The sequence below is a fragment of the Periplaneta americana genome, chromosome 16, assembly GCF_040183065.1.
Source record: "Periplaneta americana isolate PAMFEO1 chromosome 16, P.americana_PAMFEO1_priV1, whole genome shotgun sequence".
Lineage (NCBI taxonomy): Eukaryota > Metazoa > Arthropoda > Insecta > Blattodea > Blattidae > Periplaneta > Periplaneta americana.
This window is the reverse complement of record NC_091132.1, coordinates 183,281,683-183,290,435: the sequence shown is the minus strand read 5'-3', so window position 1 is coordinate 183,290,435 and position 8,753 is coordinate 183,281,683. Positions and strand designations below refer to the sequence as shown.

At 32.4% G+C, this 8,753-nt stretch overlaps 1 protein-coding gene across 5 annotated transcripts in view; it reads left to right on the top strand.

Annotated features, from left to right (window-relative positions):
- The first annotated feature begins 1,907 nt into the window (after positions 1–1,907).
- Positions 1,908–8,753, top strand: part of LOC138692201 (uncharacterized) — a 56,330-nt gene continuing 49,484 nt past the window's right edge. For 3 of the 5 annotated variants that reach the window (XM_069815285.1, XM_069815286.1, XM_069815284.1), the window contains exon 1: positions 1,908–2,402. The gene's annotated coding sequence lies outside the window, so the exon portion shown is untranslated. The remainder of the gene's footprint in view (positions 2,403–8,753) is intronic. The other 2 variants (XM_069815288.1, XM_069815287.1) reach the window with 1 other exon arrangement.

Below are 8,753 nucleotides of genomic sequence, written 5' to 3'. Positions count from 1 at the left end.
TTGAAGCGGCGTGCTTACAAAAATGTGATTTTTCTTCATGTTTGAAACGCCACTAACAGAAAACGAAAAGCACAGGACGTATGAAACTCGGCAGTTTTAGTTAGCGCGGCAGGTAAAACAAACCCTCAAATTTTGAAACAAATCTGAGTCGGTCGGGTTGAGTGCCTTGTTGATTTGATATGGAATGACCCTGTCATCATATCCCACATCCCTCAAATCCATTTTAATATTATCCTTTCATCTACGTTTCGATCTCCCCAAAGGTCTTTTTCTCACCGGCCTCCCAACTAACACTCTAGATGCATTTATGGATTCGCCCATGCGTTCTACATGCCCCTTTGTAAGTAAATACACAAATAATAAATGAATTAAAATAAATAAATATATAAAGTTAGAATTTATAAAACAGTTATATTACCGGTTCTTCTGTATGGTTGTGACACTTGGACTCTCACTCTGAGACAGGAACATAGGTTAAGGGTGTTTGAGAATAAGGTGCTTAGGAAAATATTTGGGGCTAAGCGGGATGAAGTTACAGGAGAATGGAGAAAGTTACACAACACAGAACTGCACGCATTGTATTCTTCACCTAACATAATTAGGAACTTAAAATCCAGACGTTTGAGATGGGCAGGGCATGTAGCACGTATGGGCGAATCCAGAAATGCATATAGAGTGTTAGTTGGGAGACCGGAGGGAAAAAGACCTTTAGGGAGGCCGAGACGTAGATGGGAGGATAATATTAAAATGGATTTGAGGGAGGTGGGGTATGATGATAGAGACTGGATTAATCTTGCACAGGATAGGGACCGATGGCGGGCTTATGTGAGGGCGGCAATGAACCTTCGGGTTCCTTAAAAGCCATTTGTAAGTAAGTAAGTATATATATATATATATATATATATATATATATATATAGGCTTATTGTGGTCTGTTACCATTAAGTTATAGATGATCTTTATATATACAAAATTATATATTATATATATATATATATATATATATATATATATATATATAGGCCCATGCCACATCCCTTTGATTTTTAGTTTCTTCGATAATCTGTCAGATATTTCCATCTAGGACCTCTTTTTATGAACTTCCAGTCTTGTGACACGTGTCTACCGGACATGGTAAGCATTTAGAAATGCCCCGTCTTCACTTGGAGAGAAAGAGAATCTCAGTGGAATAAAAGCTTCTCCTACAAAATTTAGTTTTTGTGGCATGGGCCCCTTTTCCATTGAGCCCCTCATATATACAGTATATACTATTGTGTATTATGCAGCCCTACCATTAAAACTGCGGCCATCAGCGATTTCAGAATGGCTCTTCCCAACAAATTCGAGGAAAAACAATCACTTAAAGCTACAGGTAGGAGATTTAAGTTGCTACAAAGCGGCTCTGACAGGATTATTTCTCCATTCCATCACATTCCACAGCTGAGTTAGTGTCATTTATTTAAAAAAAAATGTATAGTCACGTTTTACCCAAGCGGAAGAGGCTATTCAATTTTTTCCCAGTTTTCCTGTTAACCCGTCCGTCTATCTGAAAGACCTCAGTGGCCATGAAATACTGTAATCCGGTCTCGCAGTTTCCAGTGACGATTATGCACTTTACACTTTCAGTTTTGTGTATTTTCTATCCTTTTCCTTGAACACAAAAGAGAGAACGGAGGTGGATGTATTCAAAAATATTACCAACATTTGAATTTGCTCCCCTTACTCAGCCGGCTATTATCTCCTCCCACTCCTGAACTTTATATCATCAAGGTTAAATAAGTTCATTATCCACGTGACATATAAAACTACTACGCAATTTAACGTCATTTTCATACGAGAGGGAATCCCCGTTCTTAAACACCAATCAAGCCAACTCGTCACAAAGAATGAAACTCTGTAGGAAGTAAACTCATCAGTTGCCATTTCCGTTTTATTGCGTACACAACATTTTCCGTTTTAGATTTCGCATCCTTGTGATAAGTAACAAGATAACAAAGACTGATAAGTTGAAAGTCAATAGCCAGAAATAACTACAGACGTGTCACAGAACTATTTGTAGTTAGATAGTTGGTAGCACTGTATCCTTTTGTTTTTGTAGTTTTATATATGTGCGGGAAATTGAGAACAACAAGGGGCATTATGGAGTGACATCTAATAACGTGTGGGGGACTCCTTTGACGATAAAGTGTTTTTTTGTTATTCCGGTGATGTTACTGTTGAAATTAGTCTTATTACAAGGGAAGTGTTACAGTTGATGCATCGTGTGTTTCAAGTACCCTTATCGCTGTGGTGACATGGTTAAATAATACTGCTGAATCGGCGAATTATAGCTACAGATTGTATGTAGCATATTTATCTTATTCCACAACATAATAACATATGTCAATAATGTTGGCAGCCGAGGTAAGATTCTTCAATCAGAAGATAGTAAGGTTAGGATGAATTCAAAATTCTAGGCCTATTTAAGTGCATGTCTAGCAATCGTCATGTTTTAGATATTAGGCTTGAGCTAACCACGTCAATAAAAATAATACAAGATAGGCCTATACTGTTTATTTAATATTTTATATAACTTATATTTTGTAAAATGCCTTGTTAATATATAATTAGAGCGTTATTGTCTTTAAACATGATTTTAATTGTTAAAAGAAAATGTCAAACCCCTGTGCATTAAAATAGAAAAAAGAAGGTAAAACAATATCTGTTGATCCTACCAATTCGTTAAAAGAAAATGCCAGAGTTAAAATTTAAAAAGGTAAAACTCAATATCTGTTGCTCCTACTAGTTTGTTAAAATAAATGCCAACGTTATAACTAAAGAAAAAGGTGAAACAATATCTGTTGCTCCTGCCAGTTCGTTAAAATTAAAAACGTTAACACTAAATATCAGTTGCTCCTACCAATTCGTTAGAAAAAAATCCACAGTTCAAATTAAAAAAGCTAAACTCTCTATCTGTTACTCCTAACAGTTTGTTAAAATAAAATCAGCATTAAAATAAAAAAAGTAAAACTCAATATCTGTTGCTCCTACCAGTTTATTAAAATAAATGCCAGGATTAAAATTCAAAAGAAAGGTAACACTCAATATCTGTTGCTCCTACCAGCTTGTTAAAATAAATGCCAGGATTAAAATTCAAAAGAAAGGTAACACTCAATATCTGTTGCTCCTACCAGCTTGTTAAAATAAATGCCAGGATTAAAATTCAAAAGAAAGATAACACTCAATATCTGTTGCTCCTACTAGTTTGTTAAAATAAATGCCAGGATTAAAATTCAAAAGAAAGGTAACACTCAATATCTGTTGCTCCTACCAGTTTATTAAAATAAATGCCAGGATTAAAATTCAAAAGAAAGGTAACACTCAATATCTGTTGCTCCTACCAGCTTGTTAAAATAAATGCCAGGATTAAAATTCAAAAGAAAGGTAACACTCAATATCTGTTGCTCCTACCAGCTTGTTAAAATAAATGCCAGGATTAAAATTCAAAAGAAAGGTAACACTCAATATCTGTTGCTCCTACCAGCTTGTTAAAATAAATGCCAGGATTAAAATTCAAAAGAAAGGTAACACTCAATATCTGTTGCTCCTACCAGCTTGTTAAAATAAATGCCAGGATTAAAATTCAAAAGAAAGGTAACACTCAATATCTGTTGCTCCTACTAGTTTGTTAAAATAAATGCCAGGATTAAAATTCAAAAGAAAGGTAACACTCAATATCTGTTGCTCCTACCAGCTTGTTAAAATAAATGCCAGGATTAAAATTCAAAATAAAGGTAACACTCAATATCTGTTGCTCCTACCAGCTTGTTAAAATAAATGCCAGGATTAAAATTCAAAAGAAAGGTAACACTCAATATCTGTTGCTCCTACCAGCTTGTTAAAATAAATGCCAGGATTAAAATTCAAAATAAAGGTAACACTCAATATCTGTTGCTCCTACCAGCTTGTTAAAATAAATGCCAGCATTAAAATAATAGAAAAGTAAAGCTCAATATCTGTTGCTCCTACCAGTCTATTAAAATAAATGCCAGCGTTAAAATTGTAAAAAAAAGAAGTAAAACTTAATATCTGTTGCTCCTACCAGTTTATTAAAATGAATTCCAACATTAAAACTAAAAAGAAAGGTAACACTCAATATCTCTTGCTCCTACCAGTTTGTCAAAATGCCAGCATTAAAATTAAAAAAGTAAAATTCAATATGTGTTGCTCCTACCATGTTTTTTTTTAATGATAAATGCCAGTGTTAAGAATATTAAAAAACATAAAACCCAATATCTGTTGCTCCTACCAGTTTATTAAAATAAATGCCAGCATTAAAATAAAGAAAACTAAAACTCAATAGGCTATCTGTTGCTCCTACCAGTTTATTACAATAAATTTCAGCAGTCAACATTAAAATTAAAAAGAATGCTAACAATATCTGATGCTCCAACCAGTTTATTAAAACAAATGTCAGAATTAAAATAAAAAAAAAAAATGAAACTCAGTATCTGTTGCTCCTACCAGTTTATTAAAGTAAATGCCAGCAATAAAATAAAAAAGTGAAACTCAATATCTGTTGCTCCTACCAGTTTATTAAAATAAATGCCAACATTAAAATAAAAAAGTAAAACTCAGTATCTGTTGCTCCTACCAGTTTATTAAAGTAAATGCCAGCATTAAAGTAAAAAAAAAAAAAAAAAAAAAAGTAAAAAGTTGCTGTTACCAGTTTATTAAAATAAATGCCAGTGTTAAATAAAGAAAACAGTAAAACTCAATATCTCCCTGCCAGTTTATTAAAATAAATACCAGCATTAAAATTTAAAAGAAGTAAGCTTAAAACTGAATATCTGTTAATCATAACAGTTCGTTAAAATAAATTCCAACGTTGAAATTAAAAAAGAAAAAAAAAAAAAGGTAAACTCAATATCTGTTGCTTCTGCCAGTTCGTTAAAAGAAAATCCAGAGTTAAAATTAAGAAAAGGAAATAGGCCTGCTCAATATCTGTTGCTCCTGCAGTTTATTACAATAAATATATGTAAGCGTTAAAATAAAAAAGTAAAACTCAATATCTGTTGCTCCTACCAGTTTATTAAAATAAAAAAGTAAAGCTCGATATCTGTTGCTCCTACCAGTTTGTCCTAAATGTTAGCGTTAAAATAAAAAAAAAAAACTCAATATCTGTTGCTCTTACCAGTTTAATAAAATAAATGCCAGCGTTAAAATAAAAAAGTAAAACTCAATATCTGTTGCTCCTACCAGCTTAATAAAATAAATGCCAGCATTAAAATAAAAAAGTAAAACTCAATATCTGTTGCTCCTACCAGTTTAATAAAATAAATGTCAGCATTAAAATAAAAAAGTAAAACTCAATATCTGTTGCTCCTACCAGTTTATTAAAATAAAGTAAAACTCAATATCTGTTGCTCCTACCAGTTTGTCCTAAATGTCAGCGTTAAAAAAAAAAAATCAATATCTGTTGCTCTTAACAGTTTAATAAAATAAATGCCAGCGTTAAAATAAAAAAGTAATACTCAATATCTGTTGCTCCTACCAGCTTAATAAAATAAATGCCAGCATTAAAATAAAAAAGTAAAACTCAATATCTGTTGCTCCTACCAGTTTAATAAAATAAATGTCAGCATTAAAATAAAAAAGTAAAACTCAATATCTGTTGCTCCTACCAGTTTATTAAAATAAAGTAAAACTCAATATCTGTTGCTCCTACCAGTTTGTCCTAAATGTCAGCGTTAAAAAAAAAAAAATCAATATCTGTTGCTCTTAACAGTTTAATAAAATAAATGCCAGCGTTAAAATAAAAAAGTAATACTCAATATCTGTTGCTCCTACCAGTTTATTGAAATAAATAAATGTCAGCGTTAAAAAAAAAAGCAAAACTCAATATCTGTTGTTCCTACCAGTTTAATAAAATAAGTGAAAGTAAAACTCAATATCTATTGCTCCTACCAGTTTATTAAAATAAATGGAAGTAACTAAATATCTGTTGCTCCTACCAGTCTGTTAAAAGAAAATGCCAGAGTAAAAAAAAAGTAAAATTATCTGTTGCTCCTATCAGTTTAATAAAATAAGTGAAAGTAAAACTCATTATCTGTTGCTCCTACCAGTTTAATAAAATGAGTGAAAGTAAAACTCAATATCTGTTGCTCCTACCAGTTTAATAAAATAAGTGAAAGTAAAACTCATTATCTGTTGCTCCTACCAGTTTAATAAAATAAGTGAAAGTAAAACTCAATATCTGTTGCTCCTACCAGCTTAATAAAATGAGTGAAAGTAAACCTCCATATCTGTTGCTTCTACCAGTTTAATAAAATAAGTGAAAGTAAAACTCAATATCTGTTGCTCCTACCAGTTTAATAAAATGAGTGAAAGTAAAACTCAATATCTGTTGCTCCTACCAGCTTAATAAAATGAGTGAAAGTAAACCTCCATATCTGTTGCTTCTACCAGTTTAATAAAATAAGTGAAAGTAAAACTCAATATCTGTTGCTCCTACCAGTTTAATAAAATAAGTGAAAGTAAAACTCAATATCTGTTGCTCCTACCAGTTTAATAAAATAAGTGAAAGTAAAACTCAATATCTGTTGCTCCTACCAGTTTAATAAAATAAGTGAAAGTAAAACTCAATATCTGTTGCTCCTACCAGTTTAATAAAATGAGTGAAAGTAAAACTCCATATCTGTTGCTCCTATCAGTCTATTAATATAAATGAAAATAAAACACAGTATATGTTCCTACCAGTTCGTTAAAAGAAAATGCCAGAGTAAAGAAAAAAAAAGGTAAAATTATCTGTTGCTCCTACCAGTTTGTTAAATTATAATGCTAGCATTAAAATTGTAAAGAGTAAAACCACTTCCTTGTAATCATTCACTAATAATGCACATTCGACATCTCATAAAAAAAAAAGTTTACAAGAGTAGGTATCGACAAGTAGGCCTACAGAATTCTAATTCATTATTTATTTACTGTTGTGGGCAAAAGTAAACCATCAGTTTCGTGTTTAGGCCTAATCCATATCTTGAAAGTCCCACCTGTGCCCATCTCCTTTAAGAAGAAAATCCAGAGTATATGAACCTGGAATGAGCCTCTCTATGGTTATAAAAATTCACAGCTTATATAGGCCTATTTTAAACCTGTCATTTAGTAAATCATTGATGAAATGATTTGAGGCACCAATTTAACAAACAGGTATAAATCAATCTTATATTAACTTCTTCTTCTTCTTCTTCTGCCTGACAAGTGTTAGGCCACAAGGCCTGTTACGGTCTCACATAAAATTTTCTCGCCATCTCTTAGCAGGACGACCCACAGATCTTTGGCCATGTGGTACATAATCATAAATTGCCTTTGGGAGTCTACTATTACTCATTCTTTCCAAATGATGTTTCCAATTAGACTGATATTGAACAATGTAATCTAAAACTGGTCGAGATTTTAGTTCCTTTAAAATTTCACAATTTCTTTTCACATCCCACTTAGTATAGCCCGCTGTTCTTCGCATGAATCGCATTTCACAAGCCGTTATTCTGCTTTTATCTGCTTTCCTCAGTGTCCATGCTTCGCTGCCATAGCTGAGCATCGGTCGTGCCAATGTGTTGTAGAGACGTATGCGGGTGTGTTTCTGAACCAAGGATGGTTTCATCACACTATTTATAATGCCCATAGCTCTTGTGTATTTATTAATTTTCTTCAAAAATGGAAATATTGTAACCTAAATATGCGAAACTATTACATCTTTCTAATATTTTATTATCGAGACAAATTGTACTTTGTATTGGGTATTTCCCACAGAATGCCATAATTTTTGTTTTATCTGTTGAAATTTCCATATTGTATGTGGCTGCTACTTGCTGCAAATTATATATTGACCTTTGGAGGTCGTCTTCTGAAAGTGCTAATAATACCAAATCATCTGCAAAGAGAATTGAATCCAATTTAAGGTATCTGCTGTTAATTTGTATATATCCATGCCGAGTTTGCTTCCACTCTTTAATTATTCGGTTCATATAAATAATAAAGAGAATGGGTGATAATCCACATCCTTGTCTTACACCAGTATTGATGTGTGTCCAAGATGATAGCTTACCATCTTGTTTAATTGCTATTTTATTTTTGTTATATATGTTATGAATATTGTGGATAAACTGTTGTGGAACATTGTCGTCTACTAAAATTTGTGATAACCTTGATCTGTTTACTTTATCAAAGGCTTTCTTGAAATCCACAAAAGCCATATGTGTCTCAATATTAAATTCTTTGTGTTTTTCTAATAATATTTATTTACAAATTCAAATAAGGAGATTGGCAGTTTTTATGTCAATAACGTCACATGTTTAATCTAATCCTACTTACTGGGTCATTCTATTTGAAGAGTCGAGGGGGAAAAACCCTGGTAAGTCACATTTTAAGTCTACTGTTTTTACAGGAGAGAAAATTAATCAGGGCAGGTCTTGCCTCCTCTACTATGTATTAAGACATTTTAAACAGCTTGTGCCTATATATTAAAATTGCCTATTATGCTTTCTTCATTTATTATCAACTCTTTAGCATCTTTCAGTATTTTCTGGTTGAGCTCATAGATGGCATTTCTTGTCAACAATGTGATGATGCAGCGTGTGTTCAAGTTTATGCCCAGCAACAGTTGTGATATATTGTATTTTATTTTAAGACTGGTTAATTAATAACCCGGCACACTGACAATCACACTCACATTGATACAAATTTCTAGACTCTAGACACCAAAGCAATTTGTCTTCT